The sequence below is a fragment of the Rhopalosiphum padi genome, chromosome 2 (assembly GCF_020882245.1).
Source record: "Rhopalosiphum padi isolate XX-2018 chromosome 2, ASM2088224v1, whole genome shotgun sequence".
NCBI classification, from domain to species: Eukaryota; Metazoa; Arthropoda; class Insecta; order Hemiptera; family Aphididae; genus Rhopalosiphum; species Rhopalosiphum padi.
The window spans coordinates 44,685,106-44,699,850 of record NC_083598.1 but is presented as its reverse complement, the minus strand read 5'-3'; the positions used below and the strand labels follow the sequence as shown (position 1 = coordinate 44,699,850).

At 29.5% G+C, this 14,745-nt stretch overlaps 1 protein-coding gene across 5 annotated transcripts in view; it reads right to left on the bottom strand.

The window, feature by feature from the left end:
* The window catches only part of LOC132920005 (uncharacterized), a 58,696-nt gene that overhangs the window by 14,748 nt on the left and 29,203 nt on the right, over nt 1-14,745 (bottom strand). For all 5 annotated transcript variants that reach the window (XR_009660684.1, XM_060981996.1, XM_060981995.1 and 2 more), the window contains one exon: nt 6,840-6,891. The gene's annotated coding sequence lies outside the window, so the exon portion shown is untranslated. The remainder of the gene's footprint in view (nt 1-6,839; nt 6,892-14,745) is intronic.

The window sequence follows — 14,745 nt, the reverse complement described above, 5'->3', positions numbered from 1 at the left end:
ATGCGACGATCGGCCGGGACGAAACATGCGTTTTGGTTTTGTGCTTATTCAATAAAACATCGAATGACTAATACACACACACTTTCTTAAATTATTTTCGCGGTGGTATATGACGTACACTTATAAGCAATGTAAATTTGTCCTAATATGCTAATATTTATTTCGTTAAGTACGAGGGCGCGTGTTCTGTATTAATTTTCACTACTTGGTTTGTGTAATAAAAAAAAAATGGGTTGTAAAGAAACCGTATACTGTCATACAATAATTACTGTGGTAGAAGCACTGCCTTAACTGAGGTAAATAATAGTAACTCAAAACGTTTTATCAGACAAGCTGAGATGTTAAATAATTGCCATAGATATTATAAGTTACGTTACTTATTACTACAGCCGGCTCTGCCCTCATATATTTTGTGTAATACTGCAATCTGACCGGTATCACGGACAATTTCCTTATCTAACCCGTATCAATGCGATAAAACAGTTCGAACAGAATTTTTCACGATAAATGCACAGAATGTGGTTTATGTGTAACATCGTCATTAACGAGGAGGTTGGTTTTGAGAAAATGTATACACACAACAATAAGTGTACACTGACATAATAGTATTACGTATTGTTTAAAAAATATTGTTTAATCATAAATACGCGATATCTCAGTATCCGGTATACTATTAATATTTTTAATTTATTAAAAATTACATTAAATTAAAATATTATATAGGTACTCAACATTCAGATCAATACAATAAACTTATCACCTAGTTGAGTAAAACTTGATAAAATAATTTTTATAAAAGAGTTTATATTGTGCCATTGCGCTTATACAAAAATGAAATTTTTCTTACTTAATTGACATTGTTCATATTATTACATATTCATAACTTTATATTTATTTTAAAAACATAAATTATTGGTTTAATTTTAATTATTATTTTCTATCGGCATAGGTTATTTTTCATAAGAAAATTTATTTTATATACCTACAATTAAGTAGAGGTACCTACTTAAAGTTAAAACTATATAGATTAATAAAGATTAACGAGGAAAATTATGCGATACATATTCTTCTTAGTAGCTGGAATCGCTATACAGAGCATACTTTTAGACACATAATAATATATCTATAGATCGTTATAAGTAATAGTTGACAGTTTTATTATACTAGCTTGAATAATTCATAAAATATTTGTCAATTTTAGTATAGACACTATAATATAATGTTTGTTTGATAGTTAGATTTTTTTTATTAACATTTATTCATTCTGTAATAGGTTATTTTTCTTATAAAAATTGCTGACAATAATTTCACCGTGGCATATTTTTGCAGTTAAATTGCAATGTATACTATTGGCAGCAATTTAGTCATGTGACTCATGTGACCAACATTTCTACGTACCTACACTGATTTATGGATGAGCACAGTAAACTGGTTATTTTCTTACGGCAATTTTATATATTGTACTAGCACTACTAGTCATTCAAATGTATATTATTTTAATTTTTCAACTATTACCTAGTAAGTAAATATAATAGTAAAGCTAACATTTTATATTTTTTGGAATCGTGTTTAATATAATGTTTTAATTTTAACTATGTGAATTTAAACTAATCCCATATAATAAAAAGTTGGAATAACGTTCGTCGACATTCATAGCAAGTTATATTGTCAACTATGGGAAGGAAGACCAACTATATTTATTATAATAGGTATATAAATCGAAATAAAACAAATTTTCAAATGATAAAAAGCCGCGATTTGTATACACTATATAGTTACCACTGATATGTCGTTTACTCTACAACAGGTAGTCTACGGTTATAAAATGCCAAAAACAGGATCGCTACAAGCGATCAACAATTTTTTTTATTTTAAAGTGTTTCTTTACAAAATATATAAAAAATACAAATTAAAATTAACTCTTGATATGCCAAGTATTATATATTTTATTATGGAAAATTAATTTGTAATGTTTAGTATTATAACCTAATCGAGTGCGCTATATGTGATGCGTCACCATCGTTTCGCGATTATCCGCCGCCGTCGATATAACACGCTGCACGTTATCGTCTTATCCGTGGTGCTGAGGAAGATGGGAGCGAGAGAAAGTAATACGTAATAATTAATAATATAAATGACAATCGTTGCGGATAATCATAACTTGTACACTAATTTGATCGACGTTCAGGTGAAATGTGAAGGTTGATGGCCCGTGCGCGATTCGTCAGCGGACCAGTCATGGGCATTTCAGGTGATGGAAAAAAAAAAACAAAAAACAACGAGTATGTATATACGAAATGAAAAATATTTCGATACGTCGTTCGTAAACAGGAAGAGAGTGAAAGGGGTGCCGCTGCTGCGGGCACCGATCGCGTAATTTAACGGTAATTTCACCGACGGTCCACTCCGGCCTGGGGTCCTACGCACTATTACTACATTAAACGCGCTGAGCTCTCATGTGCACACACACACGATAATAATATGCAATATATGTAATGTACCTGACGATCGGCCCCGAGGTGTACGCATATCATTTCCGACGAAAGCCTCATGTCGAATGGAAATCGAGATAGCCTCGGGCATATATAGGTACTTTGCGCCGCAATAGAAACCCATATATACGCCTCGGGATCTATTATATTATATCGTATTCCGATATATTATAAATAATATAATCCGGCCCTATGTGGTGTGCATAACACACGTAACTCGTTGGCAAAAGTGAAAACCCATCACGTCGTAAAATATTATTGGGTATTATATTGTGTTATTACGATGTATCGTCGTTGTCAACCCCTTTCTCCGCGTGCCATGAGTCTGCTGCAGGGGCGTCGTTTCAAACTTTCGTTACATTGCTAGACGATGACAAACGTCTGCCCGAATTCCGATTAGAATTTGCAGTACGGTTATGCATGCAGGTTTACGCCACGACTTAATAATATTGTAAAAGTAATAATATTGTAAAGTATTATAATTATTATGTAAATAACGGTGTGTATAAAATAATATACAAACAATTACATATTATAATATAAAAAAATGCATATAGTTAAAATAAATGTAATATTGGCATAACTGCTTCTCTGGCATACCAAAACCAGACGGATTTATAATTTGATCTGAGTGTTATTCAAAATGTTATGTGTACGAATAAATAATAATGATCAATCATAATAACAAGTAAAAGATATATCCATTGTAGCCATGTATTCCATTTACACACACATATTAATGCATGATGATAATCATGAATGAATTAAATGATTGGAATGATGACGAGTTGACAACTTTTTTTTGTGAGAGAGATGATGAGGCGTGTGTTATATTTAACATTTACCTACTTTTTATATCGAAGGTATTTGATGTAAATTGTAGAAACCTGGCGACTATATGCCATTTATTAAACGCATTCATGCTAAAATATTATAGCGTAGGTACACGAAAGTTTTGTTGGTCATTTCGTTTGCCATTTAATTCGCTAAATCTTTCAGCTCACATATCAGTATACCACGATAAATCGAGTCTATTTCAATATTATAGTACCTACTATATTATTTAGAATCCGCAGCTGCGGGGTGTGTATAATACAGTGCAGTATTACCGAAAGAAATTCCCACTCCAAGGAAAATTTTAAACTCACGTGCGAGAAAAAAAGTTTTTACACGATGATAATATGATCAATATAATATTATACGTGTACAATATACATAATACATATTACACCGAGTATTGACACATCGGCAAACATTTGGTTGTTTACGCATATATTGCAGTCTCTAGCCGTATATACTACTACGTATAGACACATTATAACGGTTGTAGAACACTGTGGTGCATATATAATTCAAAACATTGTCGTGAAAATATATTATATATTAGTTATTATATCGTTCAGCAATGAGAATCGTGATAACCAGCGGTAATATTGTTTTGATAGACACGGAAACCTAATACTCCTGCCAGTTTCTAATATTATGTGTATAGGTACATTACATTCTTGAAACAATCACGTTTCTTATTATTGTGGAGAAAAATATGAAATAATAGGTAACAAAACAAAATATAGTAAATGTTATTATTTTTTATACTATGTCGTGAAAAACGTTAGGGTTTCATATTGAAGTCGCGGAGCTTATGTCATTATAAAGACAATATTATTAATATTCTATTGTCCGTTATATTAAAAAATCAATGCCGTAGCAGGTTGCGGAGCAAAAACTTATTAATATAATTATATAGCCTAGACTAACCCTAGGTGTAAACAGATATTATGAATTTATGTTATGCAGGTGATTGCTGCAGGGGAGTGAAGAGGAGCTTAGCCATCTTGTTTTATTTTTTACTGTTCCATCTTATATAATTATATGGATAGATATATTCATAATAGATCGTCAGATTATTATAAGTTATTTTTAAATAGACTATTTTAAAATAAAATAATTATGATATAGACATTTTTACACAAAACTTGAAATACTATTAAATAATAATATTATGTTTATTATTATTTTTTTTATTTATTATATTATAATAAAATATTTAAATACCAAGTGTTATCACTTTTTCTTCTATTTTTTTTTTAATTTTAAAAACTTTTATAATAATTAATGGTTATTATTTTACGTTAATTTATAATTAATTTAAAATGTTGCAAATATGCATTGTTTATACTTTATTTTTAACAACTTAGAAAGCTATCTAGTTTAAATTGTATTATAATTTTTATGAAAAAAATGGATTTGTTTTAATTTGATTCTCACACACAGAAAAACCTATTAAAATAACAAAAATTGTCTGTTGTTACATTAAAATACGTAATATTTTTGTAATAGGTATGAACAACAACAATTATATGTGAAATCTCTAAAGAGTTTTCAAATTTATTAAAATAATTTGATAATTATTAATAGTAGTTTTTACGTAATGTAAAAAATATATGATAGGTATGTGTAATGTGCTTATAATATAATGTATACATAATAATATTTACAAGAATACATGTTATGTTTATATTATGGTATTTAGTGTGGGAGTAGTAATTTTTCAATGGTAATTTATAATAAGCATGTATTGATAAATAGAAGCTGTCAAGGACGACAAACGCAGTATTTTTTCAAACGTTTGATTTTCACCTTTTACCCTCAACAAGTATTGCCGCCAGGTCATAATCGGTAGATCTTAAATTGCAAAAACCAAAAACAGTTTATAAAAAATTATAGAGAAAATCGTGACCTAATGTTATTACAATTAACATTATAACGTGCTATATTGTGTTTTCATGAGCCTGAGGTTCAAGTATCCTGAGGCCGACCAATAGAACCACATAAAACATTACCACAAACCTCGCTCTGCAATAGTTTTATCAACAATGGTTTTATGGATTTTTTTCATAAATCTTAAAAAGTTATTATAATTTAGTATAAATTCAATAGAAATTAAATTATTATTTATTTATTTACTCTAGAAATATATTGTAGCAATGTAGCTAAAATATACTATGAAGAATAAGAACGTTTAAAAATATTTTACTCATTTGATGTGAACGTTCGTTTAAAAACTCTTCGTATTAAATCTAAATATTCAATTTCACAAAAAAAAAATTCATCACTAAAATTATATAAATGAAAACTATATAGATAATATTAATTTTTTTATGTAAATGCTTATTTGTCGAAAACACGATATCGAATATTTCGATAAAATACATATATTTAATCTTAAAAATATTAATTATAGTTTTATTTTACTTTTTTATTGAAAAAAAATAAATGATTCTATAAAATTAAATTAAAATATGTAATTTTACATGAAATAGTTCAAGATATTCACAATACATTTTAATTTTTATAAAAGTATTATTTAGTTAAAATTACTAATAACATTTTTTTCAATCTAAACAATTATTTCGACATTAAGTCACCTATATAACTTCAGCTACAATAGTAGTTTAATACTGTAATAGTATAATGTAATATAAAATGTTGAAATATATATATATACAGTGTACAGTGTGTATGATCTGAATTTAAGTATAAAATTGTCATATTTTTACGATACACCATGTATAATGTACATATATATATATATAAAATTATATTTTAATAAGTTTACTCCTATGTGCATACTGTCGTAATATTTTGGTAGTGGAAAACGTTTAATTTTACAACTATTACTTCATTGGAATTGGCCAATAGCATATCATATTATCACGATCATTAAAAACAAGACACTTTTTTGTTTTGTTATCGATCATTTATATTATTATTTTTTTTTTATCAACCAGCATAAATCAGTTTTCGTGAAGGCCCGCGGGGGGTTAAAAATATAAAAACTGGCAGTTTGTTTTAAAAAAATATTTATTAAAGCATTAATTAGATATACCAAGTTGTTTGTGCTAACTATACGACCTAGCATAATTTAGTTTTTTGTTATTTAATTTTATATTTTATTGATTACATTATATTATTCTAAAATATATTATGTACCTACTTTATAACCTATACGCGTCATATAATATGTCGAATTTCTGCATATATATATATATTTTATAAATTGTTTATATTAGTTTTTTGCAGAGTATGAAGACTGCGAGGAGTCAATATGTATAGCCTGCATAGGTACTGAAATAAGTGAATTAGTGAATACGAAAGTTTTTTGAACATTTTACATACATTACTTACTTAAGTATTACATACTTTATTCAGGTATACAATAATATACAATACAAATATCAATAACATCAAACGGTCAATATACCGTTTGGTCAATAAAACATCAATGAACGTGTACCTATCATACAACGATGTCTATATGGTTTTTATCCTTATTGAGTTACTTACCCTATGTGATGATGCGTTTGTATTTTATTAAATTCGTATCTTTAAAATTGTTCTGTAAAAAAAAAAAAATACATCATTGATTAGTTAAGTAATGCAACATAAATAATAAATATGTTATAAATACATTACAGATATATGTGTGAATGGCAAAAATACATTTCGAATAAAAAACGATTAAGTGATTAAAGAAGTAAAAACAATGAGTTTCTGTTAAATTAAACATTTTTATCCACTTTCTCTCGATTCCTTATCGAGTGACACGAGCTAATCTTAAATACGGATGACACAGTATATATAGAAAAAATCCTGTTGAAGGTAAACGACCCCGCTTGAGTTGGTTAGCCTACATTTAAACTTTTGCGGAAAATGTTTTCATTATAAATATCCACGGGTGATGTATAAATACAACACAACGCTACAGGTACAGGTTTATTAGACTATATTTTATTATATGTTATATTTATTTTTATGTTTTGATAAAAATCGCAATGTACCATAAGAAGCATTTTCAAACAAAATAAATGATATTATTTCAATATTCAAGATAACTACATTATAACTCATATTACATATATATATATATAGACACCACAATTTATCTGCGAAATCATTATACTCTGCATAGAAAGAGGGAAAAAAATAATTATCTTTTGTCATTCAATACTTTCAAACCTTTTGTTTTATCGTTTGCCACATAGAATATAAACCAATATAATATACGTATTTAACAGCCGGTTATTATAATCAGTAATCACTGATCAGCAATCAGCATTCACAATTAAATTATTATCTAAATGAGTATTTTTATTAATTCATTTGACGAGACATCAATGCTCATTACAAAAGAGTAAATTAATTTCCGATTTCTATTATACGATTAAAATCAATTTTCAAATAGAAGAATTTCGTTTTTCTCTCGTCTTGCATCTATAGGATTGCTGATACCTCTCTCTCATTCTTTCTCTTACAAACACTGCACTCTTACAAATTTCATGGAATTGCTTATTTCTCACGCGGATTTCAATCATCGTTATTATCATACATCTAAAACCACACACGGTACTAATGCAATCCAAACCGTTAATGCACTTATATGTATATAGGTAAATACAACATATAAATGTAATACTTGACTCTGCGTGTACTTGATAGATATGAAGTAATATTGACAATGAGAAAAAGTGAATCTTTCCAGTGACGTTTCAACTATGTATATACAATATGCATATGCACGTTCAATTGAATTAAAATCATTGCCAAATGTAGTTCGACCATTTTTTTTTTTTTTATTATAAACCATTCACTTTCACTCGATATTACTAAGTATGTATCTCAAATAAAATTATATACAACAAATTCGATATATACGAGTACTAACTAGTAACTACGAGTATATAAGTACAATAATAGTACTTTATAGCGGTAGATTTAGTTATATAGATATACCACATTACCACCTAATCATTTCACAAACGAAAAATTGTCGAATTGCAAACATTGAAGAACACGCGAACCGTTTGATATTATGGTCTAGTTTATGAATAGTCAGCAACGGTTTCTCGTCAATTTTCTCATTGTATACGTCCTTTGGGTTAATTTTCTTCTTTTTTTCAATACTGTACGAATTTAGTATACGATTCTCATGATTTATCGAACATTTATTGTATAAACAATTCGCTGAAGTTGTTATACAACATCGTTGTTGACCGATAAAAAACCAACAGTAAGTATATCGTTGTAAGCATTTTTTTCTCATCGCTAGTAGCCCGTAGGCCGATACGGATCGCCGGACAACACAGTTCTCCTCCAGTCGACAGGAAAAAAAACTTCTTGTAATGATTATCGTTTTTCCATTGCTGTCTTTATGCACCGGAAGAGTAAATTAACAAGGTCAATGGTTCGGAGACGAAGCAATTTAAACCCAAATGACTGCAGTAGCAGTAGTGTAATATATATTTCTTACGTATTGATGCGGTTTAAAATCAGTTGGGAGATGATTTTTGATGGGCAAACAACAAGTAGTTTTTAAAATAAAACTATTTGGTTCCGTGTAAAATGTGATACTTGACATCTGTCAAAAAAACTTAAGTATAAAGCGAATGATATAATTCGCAAAAGTATTGTATTTTTTTACTAGGAAAAAGGAGTTAGAAAAAAAACACAAATATTATATTATATTCACATTTATCTACTATTCTTTTGAATTTGATAAGTTGATTGTATTTTTTTTATGTCACAATAAAAGTGTCTTCAGAGAAAATGCATTGAAACAATAATACTTTAAATCAATAATATTAATTTAACACCGTTATACACATTTTTATTGTACAATAATTTCAATTACTCCATTTTTTCATATATCAGGAAACAATAATTCTATTCTATTGTATTGGTTGTATGTGTTGACAATACACATTATGTATACCTATACTTTATAGAATAAATAGTAATTATTAATTTTAGTTTTAGAAAGTCAATTAGTTTTTCAAACCTTAGTTAACTTCACATTAGTCATTACCACACAAATAAAAAATCTAAAATAAGAATATTTATGCACTTAAAAGTCATATTTTAATATCTTTTAATTTGACACTTACACTTCAATTTTGTATATTATATAAGTCATAATTTATAACCTTAAACTTATGCCGATACAAACAATTGTTATAACACTTATAACTATTATAAATGAAAAAATACAATCAGACTTTTTCTTTATGCTTATAAGACGCTTTCTTCGACCGTATATATTTAAATTTAGTTTCTAGTTTTTTATATTGAACAATTTTAATGCGTCATGTGCAATCATAGAAACGTGGTCGCAAACATAAAAATGACTACATAAAAAAATGCATACGAAAATAATGTCAATAGATAATACGTTTAGCTTTACGAATATTTTATGTTTACACGAAAACAACTGTGAGCCAAAATTAAATTCTCATCAACGTCTGTCCTTGGAAGGTCGTACAGCATAATGGTGCGTGTACCAAAAACTCGTGTGCTTATATAGGTACCGCTGTAAACTGTATACGTACGAATATTTAATACACCTCTATTATACTACTACTAATGTGTTGTGTACAATATGGTTTTCATAAGTATGCAAAACTACGATCTCCGATTTATAGAATTTTACATAAAACAACACGCGCGATGATCGTACCTGTATAATATAAGCTGAGGGGTCCCCCATTGTTCGCGTACAGTTCACGACGGTCAATTAAACAACGGCGTCAATTTCACAACACCCGAAACAATACGCCATGTAATATTTCAATACCGAAATAATACTGGGTCGGTCTATTGTTTTCCTGGACCACGATGGTATCGTGTACCACGAGTCCACGACCCGACCGGGAATGAACGTTGAGAAATTTTAATTGTTATGAGTTATGCTATAAACTGCCAACAACGACGACGACGCGTAAATACGATGAAATACATTTCAATTGTTTGAGGATATCATATTATTTGTAAAAAAAAATAAAAATGACAAAACGAAATCTTTAACACGATTAGGCAGCAACTACGACTTTAATAGGCCAACCGAAAACGATAACTAGTCTCAAATCTACAACGGTGTTTACACTAGAAAGACTGGTTTGAAATTAGAAAATAAACATTGGCGATCAATAATAATAATTATTGTAATCTCACGTGAGAAATATATGTAATTTTAGGCACATATATAGATATAAACTTATTATACTCGCTTCATCAAAACATTGCCTAAATATAATGCTTTTAATATTCATATGCGATATTTGAAACTCTTATTTATTTTTAATTTGACTTGTAATTTTTTAACATGTTATTTAGGTGATGGAAAAATAGTTTTGAAAATATTTTCTGTTCGGTTAATAATAAATTAACCAAAACATAAAATAGCTGCAGCTATGCGCTGAAAAGCCTCTTCTAAACGCGAATGATATAGCATAGCGTAGATTATAGCAATATAGTGTGTAATCCACTACGTATTATCACATAATTATTATTTTGGACTAAAATAAATATAAGTCATAAGTAAACAACAGTAGTTGTAATCGTGTATTATAATGACGCCAATATTGGTTATGTAAATTGCGTAGATTGAATAAATCCGTTATGGTGGAAAGTTTGATTAAAAACGAAAGTTTAAAATGGATTATCTATTTCCATAAGAAATTTGAGAATGTTAAGGCGCTAGTGTATAAGTTACATGAACCGTAAGTTGTGTTATTTTTCACTTATATACGTACGGTGTAAAACAAATGGTTCCCACGGTATCCTGGTTAGTTTTGCAACTGCGTATAAAATCTTGCAGAACAAGGTTCGCTACGATGGCGTTTGCCTCGTAATACATCAATAGCCGTGTGTGTGTGTGTGGGTCATTATGCGATCTCGAGACGATTAATCATTCGACCCGGGGTCCTATATACATATCCGTAGTATGAATGCGTATCTATATTATCTATACATGTACACGCGTCGTAAATATACGATCTAGAAATTGGCGGCAAAGGCTTCTTTAGATTTCCGATCTAACTAGAGCGTGACAAAGACATATGATTGCATTGGTTATTACGTTTTTAAAAAAAATTATAATTTACAATGGCATGTGAAATAAATTAATAATAATAAAATGGAAAAATAGTTATTAAATTGATTCGCTTCAACGTGACAGCCGCGTTTAAAATGGCTTAAGATAATGTCACAGCGAGGTACAAAAATCACAATATATTATATTACATTTCTCACATTAAATAAATTTTCATTCATATATTGTCATGAATTCATGATATACTATTTTTTTTAAACTTTCACAATAAATATAGGTATAGGTACAGTTTAATATGTTGGAATGTAACATGTATAAATAACAACGTATTGGGATAAAGTTGTTTGCATAATTGTATTATTATTCTATTATTCAAAAACCATGCATAATATTAACTCGACGTTAAATAATGAATCATATTGTAAAACACGTACAATTTATATTTTTGTAGCTTAGCTAGATTTAGAATTCAGTTGAAAACACGTCGTAACAACAAGCGTATCTATATATATATATATACATTATTCCTGCACAAAAAACGAATTCAAAATAAATGTTGAAATGCCATGGTGATTGAGATGTACGAAGCTTCGTTACACATTGCACACAATTCGTAAATTCGAGATTTAACAATACGTACACATTTCAAACGTTCTTCTTCGGGTGTAGCAATATAACATAGACTGACTAGACTACCAAAAAAAAACCAAAACTAATAACATATTACAGTGGATATTATTATACATCATGTGCCATCAGGGTTCACGATGACGTGCTATACAATATAATATATAATATCAAACGACGAGATGTAAAAAGCGGTCGGCTCGACGATGACCCAAATGCACTCGCACATAAACACAATATACACACGCAGAAATACACAATAACAACACACCTAACGACGGATGAGATTAAATTCTATTATAATAAATATAATATAAACTCGTCGAGAGGCGTTCCTAACAACAGGCGCTTTTGTCCCTCGCTGCTCGCTTCCATAAGCCCTCTTGCGGGTTTGTCGTCGTCAGCTATAGGATACCTGGCTAGCATGTGACCTTGAACGGAACACTCCAGTGGCAACAACGACAACAACAATAAATGGGTTCGCAGCTGCAGCAAATCTACCTCCACCTATACAATAAATGTTAATAATATACAGGGTGTCTTGCCGTGTTTTTTCTTTCATAATATATATTATGTTCGTTCGCATAATATTATAAATAGCACATAGGTGGTAAACATTCCCTATCTAACCTCCATCCAGCTAAAATGTAATAATCACAATATTTATATTTGAATTTTGAATACTTATATTGGTCATACGAGTAATATTGTACTTTTGAAATATTTAATAAGATATACGTCTCATACTATTTAATACCTATAAAACGCCATCAATTCATCAATTCGCTGAGTTCGTTGAAGTGAATCAAGTACTGTGCTGTGGATTATATAAAGTATAATAAAACTGTGGCTTCCCAATTCAATTTAATGATGACCAAAGTGTATAAACTGGTAAACAGTTATCGATTTTAACGAGGCAGCCCAGTTGCGTAATCGGGGTGTTATACCATTGGGGTCCTACGTTGTATTTATTTAAGAAAAATATTAGTAAATAAACAAAAAAATCGATTATCAAAATCGACAAAATCAAATTTTAAACACGATGATAGTAAGTTATCACCGCGAACCGTAATTGTTATAACAATATTACTATATGCAAAATATGTATAACCGTAATTAGGTTGTGACATTTTGTCAATATTCTGTTGAAAATATTTAAAACAAAAATCGTGTCAGCCCTTGTATACACATTTTCATATCAGAGGAATGAGGCCGCTGAGGACAGCAGAAGAGCGGATTGAATATCCGTTATAAGAAAAAAAATTGTTAACCAAATTACACTACTGAGACATCCTATACAAACACATGTGCTCGCATAACACAGGTATCACGGGTGTGGGTATAGACAACATATCATTGTGTCCGCACGCAAAGACGCATAATATTACGACCCGCGAAATGAGTCGGAATGCTTCCAAGGCAAACGGGTTGCGATCCTCGACGACGACGCTGCAGCAGTACCGCTCGCTCTATAGTGATTTACCCCGCCGCCTCGTTATCACCCTGTAGTGTTCGTATTTGTTTTGTTTATTTTCCAGCCCCCCTCCACAACTCAAACGTAGGACGCGAGAGCTGTATAATAATATGCTAATGTTTATAAACTAAACAGTAAATATATTACAATATTATCGTAAAACGTAAATACCGCAAGTACGCACGACTTATTTGTAACAACTTTAATAATAATATTTCTTAAGAGGACGCCATACCCGCATGTGTTGTCTGTCTTACTAACGTACATCATAACAAATTTTCGTTCAGTAGAATACATTTTGTGACGTTAGCTTTAATATTAGGGTAAATTTACCTATTATAAAATTCAAAGGTAAAAATATTATCTAGAAAATGATATATGCTTTTAATGATATTATTTTAATGTGAGTTAAAGCTATGTAAAATATAGCAACTTTAAAATGTTCATAACTCACTTTAAAATGATAATATCATTAAAAGCATATTTCATTGTCTATATAATATTCTTACCTTTAAATTTTGTAATAGGTAAATTTACTCTAATATTAAAGCTAACGTCACAAAATGTATTCCACTGAACGAAAATTTGTTATGATGTAAGTTTACTACATAATTGTCTTACTAGACAGAGACAACACATGCGGGTATGGCGTCCTCTTAAAAGGACACAACACAGCAAATTATTTTCGGTGGATAGTAAAAACATTTTTAAACAAGTGATTTTTTTCATGTATTCGACGTATTACCTAATCGAAAACACTGCGAAGTAAATATACCGTGTTTTAATATATATTATGTTAATTAAAAGAACGAATTAAAAAAAATAAGACAATTTAATTCTTCCAACAGAACTATTGTGTTGTTGTTATTATTAAAAACAACGTTGCCATTCGTTGCATAATATTTTGCACTACCTATCGATTCGATTTTATCATAAGTATAAAACGCATTATAAAATAATAATTACATTGAATTATTGTATATAAACATTTCAAAACCACTAAAAGTGTCTTTTTACGCGCAGTTTGCACTTGATTTTCGGCAGTCGTTTCCTGGTTGTACACGCCTATACGGAGGCAAAAATGATATTTTTTCACTTACACATATTGTTATGACTAATTAGTAATCACACAAACGCGATTTGAAACGCTGCGTAGGTCATAATCATATATATATATATATATATATTGTGTCATAAATATTTAGTATTCAAAAAACGATTGTAACTGTAGTGACTGACGGTAATTTTCACGGTAATTCCTATAG